Source organism: Saccopteryx bilineata, chromosome 2 (genome assembly GCF_036850765.1).
Source record: "Saccopteryx bilineata isolate mSacBil1 chromosome 2, mSacBil1_pri_phased_curated, whole genome shotgun sequence".
Lineage (NCBI taxonomy): Eukaryota > Metazoa > Chordata > Mammalia > Chiroptera > Emballonuridae > Saccopteryx > Saccopteryx bilineata.
In genome coordinates this window covers 258,291,839-258,305,310 of record NC_089491.1, presented here as the reverse complement: position 1 = coordinate 258,305,310, position 13,472 = coordinate 258,291,839, and the positions used below count along the sequence as shown (strand labels likewise).

General features: G+C 44.4%; 1 protein-coding gene and 1 non-coding gene across 2 annotated transcripts in view; one reads left to right on the top strand and one right to left on the bottom strand.

Annotated features, from left to right (window-relative positions):
- The window catches only part of ZNRF3 (zinc and ring finger 3), a 168,017-nt gene that overhangs the window by 32,744 nt on the left and 121,801 nt on the right, over positions 1–13,472 (top strand). The gene's annotated exons all lie outside the window — the stretch shown is intronic.
- Positions 985–1,060, bottom strand: TRNAG-GCC (transfer RNA glycine (anticodon GCC)). The gene has a single exon. It is a non-coding gene; the product is annotated as a tRNA-Gly (tRNA).

The window sequence follows — 13,472 nt, the reverse complement described above, 5'->3', positions numbered from 1 at the left end:
AGCCAGTGACCTTGGGCTTCAAACTAGCAAACTTTGGGCTCAAGCCGTCGACCATGGGGTCATGTCTATGATCCCATGCTCAAGCCAGCGACCTTGGGGTTTCGAATCTGGGTTCTCCGTGTCCCAGTCCAACGCTCTATAATGTATCACCGCCTGGTCAGGCATAGAACAATTTCTTAGATCTCCCCCCCCCCAAAACTGGCTTGTTAGAGTTGATCAAAATGCATGTTAGCACTCTGGCTGATCTTCCAGCCATTCTTTGCTGGGTTAACATCTTGGATTTGGGATGGCTGTCCTCAACTATGAGCCTTAGGCTTTGAATTTGGCTACTAGGTTTTAGGGGCCTGCCACCTTGGAGGTACTGAACTGAGCTGAATAGACATGCATTTTTCATTTTTGTCTACCTTGGGTAATGTGCAAAAGATTAAATATGCTCTTCTGATTCTAGTAATCTGTAGGAAGAATGACATGAGCAGGGTTGAGATAGTCCCCCTATGATGTGCTATCGGAGACTCTGAGATGAGGAGTTTAAATTCTTCAACTCTGTGTCATATTTCATAGAGTGTTGACTTAGGGCCTTTTTGTTTTAGGTTGAGATTGACTTACCTGATGGATATTGTCAGCAGCTAAGCTCTCTCTAGCCCCATGCATCCAGCCTTTTGCCTCATTGCCTTCTTTTTTTTTTTTTTTTTTTTTTTTTGTATTTTTCTTAAGTTGGAAATGGGGAGGCAGTCAGACAGACTCCCGCATGCGTCCAACTGGGATCCACCCGGCATGCCCACCAGCGGGCGATGCTCAGCCCATCTGGGGCGTTGCTCTGTTGCGACCAGAGCCATTCTAGCACCTGAGGCAGAGGCCATGGAGCCATCCTCAGCGCCTGGGCCAACTTTGCTTCAATGGAGCCTCGTCTGCGGGAGGGGAAGAGAGAGACAGAGAGGAAGGAGAGGGGGAGGGGTGGAGAAGCAGATGGGCGTTTCTCCTGTGTGCCCTGGCCGGGAATCAAACCCGGGACTCCTGCACGGCAGGCCGACGCTCTACCACTGAGCCAACCGGCCAGGGCCTGCCTCATTGGCTTTTGATGAGGCCCCAGGCTCTGCTGTTGCATTTAGGGTGGGGCTCAGTCTCTTCTCAACACCCCCCACCCCATCCCACACATAACACACCCCTTAAAGAGACATCCTCTTTTTTCTGGGTGCTGATTGTCAGAAACTTTTTACTTACAGAGAACCTGACTTCTCCTTGGTTCTCATTCTGCCTTTGAGTGTATTAGTAATAGTGTCCCAGGGCTGTCCGAACAAAGTATTATAGACTTAGTGGTTTAAACAGAAATTTATTTTCTCACAGTTCTGGAGGCTAGAAGGCAGTGTTGATTTTTTTCTGAGGCTTATAGATGGCTGTCTTCTCCCTGTGTCTTCATATGGTCTTCCCACCTACTCTGTGTCCAAATTTCCTCTTTTAATAAGGACATCTGCCGTATTGGATTAGGGCTCATCTGAATGAACTTGTTTTAACTTAATCATGTTTTTAAAGACCCTTTTCCCAGATAGCCACATTCTTGAGGTCCTAGGTGGTAAGGACTTAAACATGAATTTTTGGGAGACACATCTCAGTCCATAACATAAAACCACTAAGACATGATGGCTCTTCAGAGCTTTGAAGGGAATTATCCTTTGCCTGTCACCACCAATAAAACTAGCAAAATATGTTTTCTCCTTACACCCCCATTTTTTTCTGTTTGAGGTAGTTTTGAGGTCCCTTACCATCCTGGATTCTTCTGGATGTGCTTAAGTTAAGGAGAGACAATGTACAGTACCCTGGGCTGCTTGTGATATTCCAGATAGAGTTCATTCTAAAAATGCATCAGTAAATGTTTTGGTTAATTTTCTGAAAATTAAAAAATACTTAAAAATAGATCTGCAAAGTTTTAGTAAATCTTTAATTTTTGCCCTTTAATTGTGACCATCGACACATGTGCATGTGTACCTACACAGAAATACACCATGCAAACCATGCACCTTTGTCCATGCATGAGATCAGTGCTAACCATTAGTCTTTTTTGACTCAGGCATTTATGTTTAGAATTGAGTGCTCAGGATCTAAGTTTATTCACCACTTTTTTTTGTGTGTGACAGAGAGAGGGACAGAAAGGGATAGAAGCCTCAACTCTTTGTTGTGGCACCTTAGTTGCTCACTGATTGCTTTCTCATATGTGCCTTGACCAGGGGGATACAGCAGACCGAGTAACCCCTTGCTCAAGCCAGCGACCTTGGGCTCAAGCTGGCGAGCCTTGATCAAACCAAATGAGCCCACGCTCAAGCTGGCGACCTCGGGGTTTTGACTGGGTCCTCTGTGTCCCAGTCAACGCTCTATCCACGCACCACTGCCTGGTCAAGCTATTCACCACTTTTTGCCCATCCTCATACTTCTTCAGTTTTAGGAAAGCCAATGGGGATAATTATTTCAAAAGAACAAATGAATGCAGAGATGTATTTATTCTTTTGAAGTGTAATTGCTGTCTGAGAGCCTAGAAGTAACTTGGTTACTTGAATATAACTTCTTTTAGGTACATACTCTTATGCCAAACTGTAGTGTAATTAGATTTAAAATTATAGGGTAGCCTCTTCACTTTTGGAGATTGTTTTACTTTTTATTGCTCATCTCCTCCACTAGAAATCCTGTTGAAAAGGCTCATCTGTTTTGTTCTTTGTATTTTCAGTACTTAGCAGAGCAAAGGTCAAAAAGAAGTTTGTTGAATGACTAAACGAATCCTTTTAATTATCTTGTGCTTGTTTAATCAGGAGTGTCCTGTTGTATCTTAGAGATAAATGTGTCAGAAACAGCATCTGAGGGTTTAGGGGCCTATTCTGGCCTCTTCCTCTTTTGCTGTTGAATTTTGGAGTTTCCCGTGAAAAGACTCCCAGAACTGTTCACTTTTCTGCTAAAGGGTGATTTTGTAAATCCTGATTGATAGTTTTGACAGACTTTCTCCCTCTACTGCTGTCTCTTCAGATGGAGTGTGACACTCTTGGAGTTTCTTTCTTTGAAGATGTTTTGACTACACCACCCAGGATTTCCAAATTGTAGCCCTGAGATGCCTAGAGCTCTGGCCCCACACAGCTGTTAGGCCCCTTCTGTTCTGGAGGCCTGACAACATTACAAACACCAACTATTTATAGTATACTTTTCAGTGTCAGTAAATTATAGGATGCTCTTGCCAGTGGGATGGGGCAAACACCCACCTGCCTGCCACTCTCCCATTGCCCAGAAGCTTGCAGCCAGGTGCTAGGAGCTGAGCCCCACCTGAGTGCTTTCCACCGGGCCAAGACCTCCTGGGATGCCCCGGGGGTTTCTAGTAAAAGTCAGTGATTTGAGATGGAGTGGCTGGGAATAAACCAAAAGGCACCAAGGTACATATGTGCTCTTGAGAGAAGCCCATTGCTGATCTGACTGCCAGCTCCACAAGTGGCTGTGTTTTTGGTGGTCTATGCAGGAACATTTGTCAAATCACTGGTGAACAGTGGAGAGCCAGTGCAACATCCATTTAATTTGACCTGGCAGGATCCCTCGAATTTCAAAAGGTAACTAAAGAACGTTAAATCTAAATTTGGGTCCAATACAGTCTCTCTAAGGCAAAGAATTTTAAGAGTATGTAAAAGCTCTTAAAAAGGCCTGGTAGAGTATAGGGTTTTAATCTTCCCTTAGCTGCCCCTTGGGAAGATTTCCTGGCTTGCTCTTTCGAGTACATGGGAAGGGTTAGCCCCCCTCTTCAAAGCACTGTGAAAGGGCTCAGTTGCTAGAATGTCCTCCCCTAGTTGCCACGCCTGAAGTAGTTGGACTTTTGGGGGCAAGTTTTGTTGTGTTAGCTTTTGGGCTCTTCAGTTCCTTGCATGGTTCAGGGAGGGACACTGTGAAAGAGGCCTGTTCTGTTAGCTGGAGTTTCCATTGAAGTGCTAACTGCTGGATCCTTTGAACCTCCAGCCTGGGAGGGTATTTATAACTAGCTGTTTGCGTGTTTAGAGGAACTGAGGCCCTGCCTTTCTGTAGTGGTTTAAGAGCCGTGCCCTTGGTGTGGGCTGAAAGGGCAGGCCTGGCAGAGTGTGGGGACTTACACTAGGCTCCAGGCTCCGCAGGACCTTGTTCTCCTCACACCCTCCCCTGTGAGGCCAGCGGCCCTTTCAGGGTTAACATCTCTGCTTTAGAAGCAGCTGGACAGTTTACACTCCTCCCTGGGCTGTACAAAAATACTTCCTTTGAAGTGTTGGGAGAAGCGGTGAAGGGTAAAACCTGGTGGAGAGTAAAACCTGGAGTGGGGCTTGCATGCATTTCTCTTCCAGGGAGTTTGCTGTGAGTCTGAGCCCCCAGCCTTTATTGTAACCCACCAGACTGGTTGGTTCTGCTGACATATTTCAGTTTCCAGCCCAGTCACAGCTGGCTTTCTCTGTGTATGTGTGTTTGTGTTTAAAGTCTCCCCGAAAGGAGTATTTCTCAACAAGAGAGATAGTTAGAAGGCAGCCGCCAAACTTGGCGCAGATATCCCTTTGACTGCACTGCTCCCTGGGGCTGCTCCAGTGGTGGTGGTATTCCGGAGTATGTGTGAAGCCAAAGTGTTTCCACTTGGTCCTGAAGTGGCCAGCCCTGATTCTTGCCCCTGTGCTGGTAGGAAAGCTGCCTCAAACCTATCTTTGATTGAGTCACATCAGAACATAGCAGCCCAGAAGACCATTGGAGTCAGAAGTTCTGGGCTCTAACTCTTGGGGCTTTGGAGACCCAACATGATGCTTTGACTTTTTTAAATCTCAGGTTCCCCTTCAGTAAAGTAAGGACCAGTGGAAATAAAGGGTTGGGAACACCTTGAGAAACTGCAAGACACTGCTCTAATGAGGGGCTTGCTCTTGAACAGAAATGGCATTTAGGATAAAGGGGCCAAAGAGAAGAATGCCAGAGCAGAAATGAGACGGAACAAAGCTTGAATGTCTCCTTAATCCTTGAGTATTTGCAGCCGTGGAGGGGTTGGGGTGAGATGGGAGGAGAGGCAGCTGTTATATTCTTGAGAAGAATGCCAACCTGTTTCTCCCCACAGATGGGGCCACACAAGTTCTTTCTGAACTGGGGTTTGCAGTGTCTTCTTCCCTGGGAAATGCTCTTATACTACCTCCTTCTCTCTTAGACAAGACGTGAGGGCCCCTGATTAAAAATATCACTTGGTTAACATTTATTGATGATTTGTGCCAGACCTTACATTAAGCACCCAACATGAATTGATCTCATTTTTTCCTCATAACAGCCCTATGCAGGTAAGTTGTTCTTGTCCCCATTTTATAGGTGATTGGGAACTAGGCTCGAGGAAGTGAAATGACTTACCCAAGGTGTTACTACCTACTGATATCAGTCAAGTAATTTTAGACTATTTACTCTTAATTAGCTACAAGTTAAAATAAGTGATGGAGAATTAAATTGAATTCTATGCCCAACCCTGGTCAGAAACTGTTCTGAGGGAGGAAAGAAACGGAACATTGAACCCTTCCCATAATGGAAGTTTTGACCCATATTATGTTCATCAGTTAACTCTTGCTGATCAGTTATATTTGAATAGATGTAAATAATTTTTGGCCCTGGCTAGGTAGCTCAGTTGGTTAAAGTGTCATCCTGATATGCCAAGGTTATGAGTTTGATCTCTGGTCAGGGTACCGGAACCAACAAATGAATGCATAAGTAAGTGGAGTAACAAATCAATAATAAATAAATAAATGCTTTTTGCCATGTGGTTTCTCAAAATTTTTCTGATTTCCAATTCTCTGTGTTGTATTTATAACATGTATGCTTTTTTCTCTCTTCTTGAAAAGGAGGGAAGATGGTTTCAGGGCTCTGTAATTCTGGCTTTCTTACAATTGAAGGTCTTGGTCTTGGGCACAGATGCTTAGCCTGCACCTCTAGGAAACCTTAGCTATAGGCTTTGGTCTTCCCCAGCCTAGATCCAAACTTGGCACTTACTTCAAGGGACTTGAGATCCCATCCCTGAATTTCCTAAGCTGCAGAGGAAGGAGGCCACCAGGAAAGCTTGAATGATTTCACCCTAGTTGCACATGGGGCCAGACCCAGGGGCCAGGCAGGCAGTCCACTGGTCACATGCCTCGCCTTTTCACCTGGATTTCAAACAGGAAGGTAGATGAAAGGAATAGAAATGACAAGTCAGAGGAGTAGGAGGGCTCTCATTTGGGAAGTTTCTTTTGATCTTCATCCCTTTGTTAAAAAAGAAACAAAAAACACACCAAAAAATACCACAACTGGCAGCCTGACCACATGGTTCCCTCTAGTTTATGGAGGGGCAGCCATTTTTCTTTTGGCAGGAAGGGCCCCCCCCCCAATGGTCTGTTTTACTTAGGGCCCAAACCCCTCTTGACAAATCTTTTAAGAGCTTCATAGGATGGAGTCTAAACCCTGTCTTACCCTAGTATGTTAAAGCCCTTGACATTTTTCTCCTAATCATTTTGCAGTTTGGTATCCTACTGCAGAAGTCCTTGCCTCCAGTCAAATGGCTCCTCCAAACAGGCTTTGGCCTTACAATGATTGTATCTCCTCTTGCTTACATTCTGCAATCCAAGGCTTCAGCTTCCAGGAAGCTCTTCTGTACCATTGTAGCACCAAGTTGTCTCTGCTGCCTCTGAACTTGAAACAGTCTGGTCTGATTACTCATTTGGCACTTCATAATGTTATTTTTTGTTGTTTAATTTTTGTCTGTCTCCTCACTAGATTGTAAGCCTATTGAGGTCAGAGGCATGCATTGTGAATTATTTTGTATCCTACCAGTACTCCATAGGCCCTGGGCTGGATGCTATGTAAGGATATAGGACTGGAATCCTATCTTTTTTCTGTTAAAAGGAACCAAAAGACTTGATCAATGAAAGACTTAATAAGTGAGTTTCTTGATTAAAATTTTAATAAACAAGTAACACATTTTAATAGGGTCTGTGCTATGCCAGAATTAATATACTTTTAAATCAGGAGTTCTTAAATGAAGCAGGGAGTTAGTATACATTTTTATATGTGTAATTCCACTGGAAATATAGTGGGGATTTTTTGACCTAGACACCTTCCAGCTGAAAGCTAGCTAGCATACATGCTACTTTAAATCTGTTACTGTTGATATTTCACTCCTCATTTAGTTGCCCTTTTAGTTTTAGGCTTATATTTCATTCTTATGTCTCTCCCCCTAACTCATTTCTTGGATCTCTATCACATTGTTACAATTGGGCTCTTTTAAATATCTAATTATTTAACTGTTATGATAATGTATTTTGTTTCCTTGACCCTTTCTATAGTTTGTAGTTATACCGTTGACTGGGGGATTCAGGTTAGGTTGATAGTCTTCACTGGAATTTTAGTTTGACCTCCCAAAGATGGATCCACCTGTATGGGAAGGATTTATTTTTCTTTCCCCAACCCCTCCTAGTCCTTTCCTCTGCCTTCTGGCCTATGTGTATGCAATTCTGGCCTTGAACACACCTACAGTCCTGGACCATATCTCTGTCCCAGTTAACACTTTTGTGTCTGATCTTTATGTGGCATGCACAGCTGCAGCTGTGGGTAGAATTGTGTTTGCATCCCCATATACCTTTTCCTTCTTGGCACCCCTCCATTTCATTCCAGTTAAGTGTGTAGCAGAAGATATGGTGATAGCATAGGGGGTCCTTTATAGCTCTCCATTTATAAAGTGTGGGGACAGGCTTAGAGAGGTTAGGGGACACACCCAAGGCCACAGGGCCAGTAAGGAGCAAAATCGGTCTTGGAAGGCAGCCTGGGGATGTGCCATGGCCCATGATGGCCCTGTGTGGCAGCCTTGGGTGTCCGTTAGCTGATTGAATGCCTGTAGCTCTTTGAGGAAAGGAGTTGTTCAAATGAAGCAACCTGCAGTGCTTACTCCAGGGGCCATGTCTTTATCCAATTTCTGAAAGTAATGAATTTTGATAATGTGTTTGGTATTTCTTTTAGGCTCTGCTGTGTTTGTGGGTGTTTTTCTGGAGATGAACTCTATAATATTTATCCATCTCATAGGGAAGTCTGAGATCCCGGAATGGGTGAAGACCTCCTTTTAGGGGTGCCCTACCCCTTGCAGGGATTGCATTGGAGAAGCTGGCCCTTTGGGCCACATGCTGTCATGGTAGCACTAGTGAGTGCTTTGGGGGCAAGGAGGAAAGTTGGATGTGATCTACCCATACCCTATCCAGTGTCAAATTCCGTCTTAAATTAAAAGCCTGTGTGGAATAACCTTTAAAAATAGCAGAGGGTTAGAAGTTAGTTTCTTTTTCAAGTTCTTATAGAAAATGTTACATGCATTCACAAGTAGACAGAACCGTGTCATGTACACAGTGTACCTCCAATGTACCTCCATAGCCACCATCACCCACTTTAAAAATTGTCAGCTCCTGGCCCCCCTTGTTTCATGTGTGCCCACCACCCATGTTATTTTGAAGCAAAGCCAGCCATATCATTTTTTCCCTGTAAATATATCAGTATTCTAAAATATAAAAATTCCTTTGAAAAAATCCCAATGCTTTTCTCATCAGAGGTTAATGTTAAGTTAATGATGTCTCCTCCCAAGGCTCATTTCTTTTCCCTCCCCCACTCTCTAATTAATCTATAGAGTATGCACTTAGGTGCCTCTGCTCTGGGATCCTGGTCCATTGGTTGGCTTGGGGTCCGGATTCTGGTCCTGGTCGAGCCTGAACTGGTGGGAAGGAGCTGTGGGGACCAACCCGGCACTGCCTGGGGATGATGGTGGATGGTGGATTCCAGCATAGGCACAGCGATGATATCGGCTTTGCCCCAGGCGGGAACTTCAAGATCAAAGGGCGCCGTGCTTCAAAGCCGCTGGAGCAGCCCGGATTGATGCAGAGAATGAGAGTGCTCTGTTGATGTAATCTCAGCCTGTGAGACAGGTTCTTTTTTTTTTATTTTTTTATTTTTTTTAATTTAAACAAAGACACCCCTTGTTTGTTTAGAGAGGTGAAGCTTGTGCTGCAGAGGGCACGCGGCATCTGCAAGGCTCTACTCTGGGCCGGTGTATCCACCGTAGGGCAGGAATGTTGCAAGTGGCTGGATTTGTCTTAGGTGGAGTTGTAGATTTTTCCGTGAAGGACAAACTGCTTCTGTTAAGAGCAGCTGATTTGGCCCTGGCTGGTTGGCTCAGTGGTAGAGCGTTGGCCTGGTGTGCAGGAGTCCCAGGTTCGATTCCCAGCCAGGGCACACAGGAGAGGCGCCCATCTGCTTCTCCACCCCTCCCCCTCTCCTTCCTCTCTGTCTCTCTCTTCCCCTCCCGCAGCCAAGGCTCCATTGGAGCAAAGTTGGCCCGGGCGCTGAGGATGGCTCTGTGGCCTTTGCCTCAGGCGCTAGAATGGCTCTGGTTGCAACAGAGTCAACGCTCTGGATGGGCAGAACATCGCCCCCTGGTGGACCTGCCGGGTGGATCCCGGTGGGCGCATGCGGGAGTCTGTCAGACTGCCTCCCTGTTTCCAACGTCAGAAAAATACAAAACAAAACAAAACAAAACTCATTTTTGTCCCTTAGGGTGGTCAAGTTTGTTTCTAAGTGACTCCTGAGATTTTGAGTCAGGCTTTGGAACACACCTGCTGAAGTAGGCAAGTGATCTGTGGTCTGCTCATTTCTGCCTCTGCCTCAAGAAAGGTGAAGCTGGCAAGTAGAGCCATTCCATTTGGTGTGGTCCCCAAAAATATAGCTGAATGCCAGGATCTTCACCACCTCAACCTGGATATTCTCCCAGTCTTTTTAAAAATCAGACATGTGTCTGATCTTCTGGTTGTCCCCAGCTTAAGCTGGTGTCCCTGTCCCTAGTAGTTGTTTAGTTTACCCATTGGTGAAACCCTGTGCCCATATTAACCTTCATGAGTAAAATCAGCTGTATTCCCTTTTCTTGCTTAAAACATCTTACAAATACTTACATAGACAAAACAGCCCTTCAGCTGTTGGGTTAGCTTGTTGGATGTTGAGTTCCTTTGCAAGATCTTCCCCACATCAGAGTTCAGGATCATTGTGATCTGAGGTACTCACCAGTCTAAGTCATGGTGACTAAAGCCCACCTTGGCATCTTGCAGCAACCCAACCAAACCCAGTAGGTGTAAAACCAGACTGTTCTTCTCTCACCAAATTCTGTTTCTCAAAAGTTCCTGCTTGCTACTCAAGCTAAATACCTGGTATCTTTCTAAACTATCTTTCCTCCTCTGGCCCCATAATGCTTCTTTAAAAATTCTTTTTTTTCCCTCTTTTTTACAGAGACAGAGAGAGGGATAGATAGAGACAGACAGACAGGAACGGAGAGAGATGAGAAGCATCAATCATTAGTTTTTCATTGTGACACCTTAGTTGTTCATTGATTGCTTTCTCATAATATTGTGCCTTGACCGTGGGGCTACAGCAGATCAAGTAACCCCTTGCTCGAGCCAGCAACCTTGGGTCCAAGCTGGTGAGCTTTGCTCAAACCAGATGAGCCCGTGCTCAAGCTGGCAACCTAGGGGTCTCAAACTTGAGTCCTCGGCATCCCAGTCCGACACTCTATCCCAGGGGTCTCAAACTCGCGGGCCGCATGTGGCCCGCCGAACAATTTTGTGCGGCCCACATGCAGCCCGCCGAACAATTTTGTGCAACCCGCAGACTAATTCACGAAGTTCAAAATATTTTGGATAAAATTAAGTAAGCCTAGGGGCCTACTTGTATTTTTCATTTCTCTAGCATCCTAGCTAGATATTAGCTTAGTTAACAGCAGTTGTGATGCGAACTACAGTTTCTGGTCGTTTTGTGACACTGAGTAAACTGCATGTACGATTGTGCTTGTTGTACTGATTTTTTTTTTGTTTTCAACTGCAGTGAGAAAAGTGTTGCGTAACAGTTGCCTTTTGTAGACCTAGTGCGGCCCGCCGAACAGCTGTGATCTTGCTCTGCGGCCCACATGCTGAGTTGAGTTTGAGACCCCTGCTCTATCCACTGCACCACCGCCTGGTCAGGCCCATAATGCCTCTTTACCATGCATCAGATTGTCTGTAAGCTCCTTGAGGGCAAGACTGGAAAGATCTCCCCCTTTTTTAAACTACAAATCAAATTTTCCTCATCTTTTACCAAAGTGCTTTCCCCCAATATTTTGTTATGAAAAATTTCAGACATACAGGAAAAGTGAAAGAATTTTATTATGAACACCCATGTACCTGCCACCTGTATTCTACCCTGATTATTTTATTATACTGTCCATCTGTGTGTGTGATATATCTTTTTTTTTAATTTTATTTATTTTTTACAGAGACAGTGAGTCAGAGAGAGGGATAGAGAGGGACAGACAGACAGGAACAGAGAGAGATGAGAAGCATCAATCATTAGTTTTTCATTGAGCATTGCAACACCTTAGTTGTTCATTGATTGCTTTCTCATATGTGGCTTGACCATGGGCCTTCAGCAGACCAAGTAACCCCTTGCTGGGGCCAGTGACCTTGGGTTCAAGCTGGTGGGCTTTTGCTCAAACCAGATGAGCCCGTGCTCAAGCTGGGGACCTTGTGGTCTCGAACCTGGGTCTTCCACATCCCAGTCCGACACTCTGTCCACTGCGCCACCACCTGGTCAGGCTGATGTATCTTTTTTTAAGCAAGAGAGAGACATACAGGAAGGGAGAGAGATGAGAAGTATCAACTTGTAGTTGCATCACCTTAGTGGTTCATTGGTTGCCTCTCGTACTTGCCTTGACTGGGAGATTCTAGCCGAGCCAGTGACCTTGGGCTTCAAGTCAGCGACCTTTTGGCTCAAGGCAGCGACCATGACAATGATCCCACACTCAAACTGGCGACCCTGTGCTCAAGGTGGTGAGCCTATGCTTAAGTCTGCAACCTCGGGGTTTTGAATCTGAGACCTCAGTGTCCTAGGTCAACACTATCCACTGCGCCACCACTAGTCAGGCATGGTTTATCTTTAATGTTTTAAACTTGAGCACATGTATAGCTGCACATGATAGACCCTCAGATGTTTTAATGGACGTGACAGGGTTTTTTGAGATTTCCTTTTTTATTGTTTCTACTACTTTCAGATCCAGATATCTATCTTTATTTCTGTCTAAATCTCTGTCTCTCAAGTTGGGAACAGTCTTACAATCTCGATTCATTATTCAGACACTCAAGGAGAACCCAGGAGGAGGTTTTAGGACCACCTGGGCCATGAAGTTTGCTTTGGCAACCCTGTTGTGTTTGAATGACTTGTTCCTTCACATTTCTGGAGCAGAGCCCATTACCTAACCTTCATCTTGTCCCTCCCTTTGCCTTCTGATGGTGTGTCCTTGTGGTTGCAGTGAGTATGGATTCATTTTCAGGGATTTTTGTATAATGGCTCTGCTATAGAGTGTGCAGTTAGCTAGTTGGGTGGAACTTCTGATAGTTTTTAAACAAGCTGCCTTGAAAAATCTCTAGTTTGAACAATATTTTGCTTTTTATTGTGTGTGTGTGTTTAAGTAAGACAAACCATGTTTCTTGAAAAATCAGTATGAACTTGTGCTTTGGGGGAAATTTCATTGGAATTGGCAAAGTCAGCTTATCCTATTCATAGAAAGGCTTTAGCTCTGACTTGTAAATATGCTGAAAAGATCCTGGGAGCCTAGAATCTTTTGGCTTATTATATATGTAAAAATGAGTAAGTTTTGTAAAATTAATATGAACCACAACTTGTGCTTAGACTGGCTTCTCCCATGGACTCTTTTTTTCCTTTGATTTGCTTTGATTTGTATTTCCTCCAAAACAAGCTGATGCAATGGGGTGTGTGTGTGTGTCAAGTCTTGTAGAGAAGAAGTACTTTCTTTCATACTTTTAAACTGGACATGGAAAAGGTCTACAAGCTTACCTGAATTGGTCTCTTTATAGAATGGATAAGCTCTTCCTTTCCTGAATGACAGTCATACTTTATTCCAATCTGTAGCTTCCCTGCTTAAGGTGCTTGGGCTTGGATAGGTCTCAGTTTTCGAGGGAGGGAGGGAGGGAGGGAAAGAGAGAGAGAGAGAGAGAGTTCAGAAGAATGATCTGACTTTGCAGTGGTCTTCCATGACCTCCAGGGTGCCAAGAGTTCTTTGACATGGTTTATATAGTACCAGCTGTGTCTTATGCCGGTGTTGTACCTATTTTATTTTGCTATATCCGTAGAAGGCAGCTACCCAGTTTTTTAAAAATGAAGCTAAGACCACCATCTCCAGTTTGATTCTGTTTAGAGATGTTTTTATATAGTCTGGGTCCAGTGATAATTGTGAGTTGAATGATGTCTTCCTCTACACTGCGTTGTTTGGTATTTATTTTTTGCTCAGCTCTTTTAATTTTAAAGAACTTCTCCTGGGTTCTCCTTGAGTGTCTGTTTAATTTTAATTTTTAAGGCCACATCTTAACAATTGTTCAGTTTGTACTCTCACACATACTCAGTATGTGTGTTTCTGTTTTGGCTTT